Below are 3,613 nucleotides of genomic sequence, written 5' to 3'. Positions count from 1 at the left end.
GCAATTAATTTTATTAAGATGCTTTTAGGTTTTCCTTCTTCAGACATAATTCTTATACATTAATATTATAATTTCCATTTTTATGTGATTAATTTACATAATATATATGTATATATATATATACACTTCTTTTTTTTAATTAGTTGAGGGATCATTAGGATGGCCTTGGAACCCCAAAGGGCTTCATAGAATCATTTGAAGAAGAGCCACCCCTCTGTAGTAGGTGGAATTCTGAGATAGCCCCCAAAATTCCCACCAACTAGTATATATAACCCTTTTGATGAGTCCAACAACGTTTTCTTGTTATACTTAAGGTCACCATTGGTTAAAGCAAGTAACAACAGCATCAATTTAGTATCCTTCACTTGCATATAGATGGACCCTATGAATATAATGACAATGGATTTTGCTAATGTAATTAAGTGGTATATCATCGTTGTTTTCATTTATAATACTCTAAAGGCTGACAATATTGAGGATTTTTTCTTGTGATTATTTCCAATTGGTATATATATTCTTTGGTGTTCAAACATTTTACTAATTCTTTGTTTTATTGACTTGGGTATTTCCTATTTGAAAATGACCTACTGCTTACAAGTCAAAGTAATTTTCCCCCTTATATGGAATAACTAAACGTATAGCAGAATCAATAAATTAAGGAAATTTAAACAGGTCTTAAAGAATTTCAAGCTGTAATATTTTTTATTTTGGATTAGAGTGTTGTTACTTGCCTTTGAGTTGGCCCCGATTCATAGTGACCCCATTCTCTAGAAAATGAATTAGTGCCCAATTCTCACAATTGTAATTATGCTTGAGCTTAATGCTGCTGCCACTGTGCCTATCCATCACATTGGGGGACTTCCTCTTTTTTACTGACCTCCACTTTACCAAGCATGATTTCCATCTCTAGGGACTGGTACCTCCTCATAATATGTTCAAAATATGAGATTTGAAGTCTCACCATCCTGCCTTCTAAGGAGCATTCTGGCTGTAGTTATTTCAATGCAATACATGATAGTTTTAATATTCTTCTCCAACAACGTAACTCAAATGCATCAATTCTTCTACAGTCTTCCATATTCATTGTCCAACTTTCACATGCATATGAGACTACTGAAAATACCATGACTTGGGTCAGGCACACTTTAGTCCTCAAACTGACATCTTTGCTCTTGAACACTTTAAAGAGGTCTTGGGCAGCACATTTGCTTAATGCAATACATTGTTTGATTTCTTGAATGCTGCTTCCATGAGTATTGATAGTGGATCCAAGGAAAATGAAGTCTTTCATAACTTTCATATTTTCTCCATTTATAATGGAGAAGGTTGTTTGTTGGCCTAATTGTGAGGAATTTTGTTTTCTTTACACTGAAGTGCAGCCCATAATGAAAGGTGTGTTCTTTGCTCTTCATCAGTATTTTAAGTCCTCTTCATTCTTAGGAAGCAAGGTTGTATCATCTGCATATCACTAGTTGTTAATGAGTCTTCATCCAATCCTGATACCACGTTCTTCATATAATCCAGCTTCTCTGATTATTTACTCAGCATATAAATTGAATAAGTATGATGAAAAAATACAACACTGGCACACACCTTTCCTGATTTTAAACCATCAGCATTCCCTTGTTCTATTACACAACTAACTGCCCCATGGTCTATGTACAGATTCCTCATGAGCACAATTAAGTGTTCTGGAATACTCATTCTTCACAATGTTATCATAGCTTGTTATGATCCACACAGTCAAAAGCGTTTGCATAGTCAATAAAGCACAGGCAAACATTTTTCTGGTATTCTCTGCTTTCAGCCAAGATCCATCAGACATCAGCAATGATATCCACCATTCCACAGTATCATCTGAATCTGGCTTGAACTTCTGGAAGTTCCTGTCAATGTACTTTTACAGCCATTCTTAAACTATCTTTAGCCAAACTTTACTTTCATGTGATATTAATGATATTATTTGATGACTTCCACATTCTGTTGAGTCACTAATATTTGGAATGGGCACAGATATGGATCTCTTCCAGTCATTGGCTAGGTAGCTGTCTTTCAAATTTCTTCACATAGATGAGTGAGGGCCTCTAGTGCTGCATCTATTTGTTGAAAGATTTTAATTTGTATTGTATCAATTCCCGGAGCCTTGTTCCTTGTCAGTGCCTTCAATCCACCTTTGATTTCTTCCTTCAGTATCACTGGCTCTTGAAATGGGTGAACATCAACAACTTCTTTTTGGTAGTGACTCTGTGTATTCCTTCTGTCTGCCCCCCCCCCCCCCCCGCCAGCATTTCTTCCCTTTTGGTCTTTATACATTTCATTATAATACTTGGCTTTGTATTCTCTAGCTGCCCTTTGAAAAATTCTCTTCAGCTTTTTAAAGTCCTAATTTCTTCCTTTTACTTTAGTGTCTGTATGCTGGAAAGCAAGTTTCAGTGTCTCTTCTGACACCCATTTTGGTTGTTTCCTTCTTTTGTGTCTTCTTAATGACCTTTTGCTTTCTCCTTGTATGATGTATGATGTACAGTTTAATTAAGCAAAACATGCCTGTTCCTGAAAGCCTAAGACTAGAGTTCTTATTAGATTAATGATAATAATACAATCTCACCATTTGTGAATTTGTTTTTTTACATATCCCAATTAATTTCCCCATTTCCTCCTAAAGCCCTTCTGATATACTTCTGGGAGGGTTATAATTCTTACACAAGGATGAGATGAAGCTAGCCATTCCATGGATAGATTTTTTTAATTAGAAAAGCAAAGATTTGTGGCAACAAATGAATAATTCAAGAAAATATGTTTTACTCAATAAATAAATGAATATGAATTTAATTGGGCTTGATATGGATTGCTTATTCTTAATTATTTTTTTCTTTCTGATTCCAACTGAAGTCAACATAAAGTTTATCATTGTAGCTATGATTCTACTTCACACTAATTATCTGGGTTACAGAGTTCATGATTGATTGTGGAATCAATTATTGGCATATGGTAATAGTGATGATATTGCAGAAACAGATATTACACAGCCCTTGCAGTGTTCAGCAGATTTCAAAAGGGGACTTTCTAACTACTTAAGAAGGAAATATATATGAGCAATATGTCTTAAAATTCTTCAAGTATTTTACCTTGGAGAGGTAGGGAATAAATAGTCTAGAATTTGGATTTAGTATTTCTTGTATATGTGAGGGTTATGTAAATAAATTATTCCTCACATGCTTTGGACATGTTAACAAGAGAGACCAGTTCCTGGAAATGGACATCTGGCTTGTTAAAGTAGAAGGACAATAAAAAAAAAAAGAGGAAGACACCCAACGAGATGGATTGACTCAGTGGCTCCAATAATGGACTCAAACATAATAACAATTGTGAGAATGGCACAGGACCAGGCAGTGTTTTATTCTGTTGCACATAGTGTCACTATGAGTCAGAGTCAACTCAATGGCACCTAACAAAAACAATATGTTTCCAATATTTTTAAATAAAACTAGAAGGTAACAGATAAAAAACCACATACTTATAAATATATTTGCATGCCATTAATTTATACAAATTAATACTTTTAGATTTGTGCTTCTTTAATTGATTATGCATTTTTTATACCCAAATATGTTCA

The sequence above is a fragment of the Chrysochloris asiatica genome, unplaced genomic scaffold, assembly GCF_000296735.1.
Source record: "Chrysochloris asiatica unplaced genomic scaffold, ChrAsi1.0 scaffold00231, whole genome shotgun sequence".
NCBI lineage: Eukaryota > Metazoa > Chordata > Mammalia > Afrosoricida > Chrysochloridae > Chrysochloris > Chrysochloris asiatica.
The sequence above is the reverse complement of the archived record's forward strand: the minus strand, read 5'-3'. Positions refer to the sequence as shown.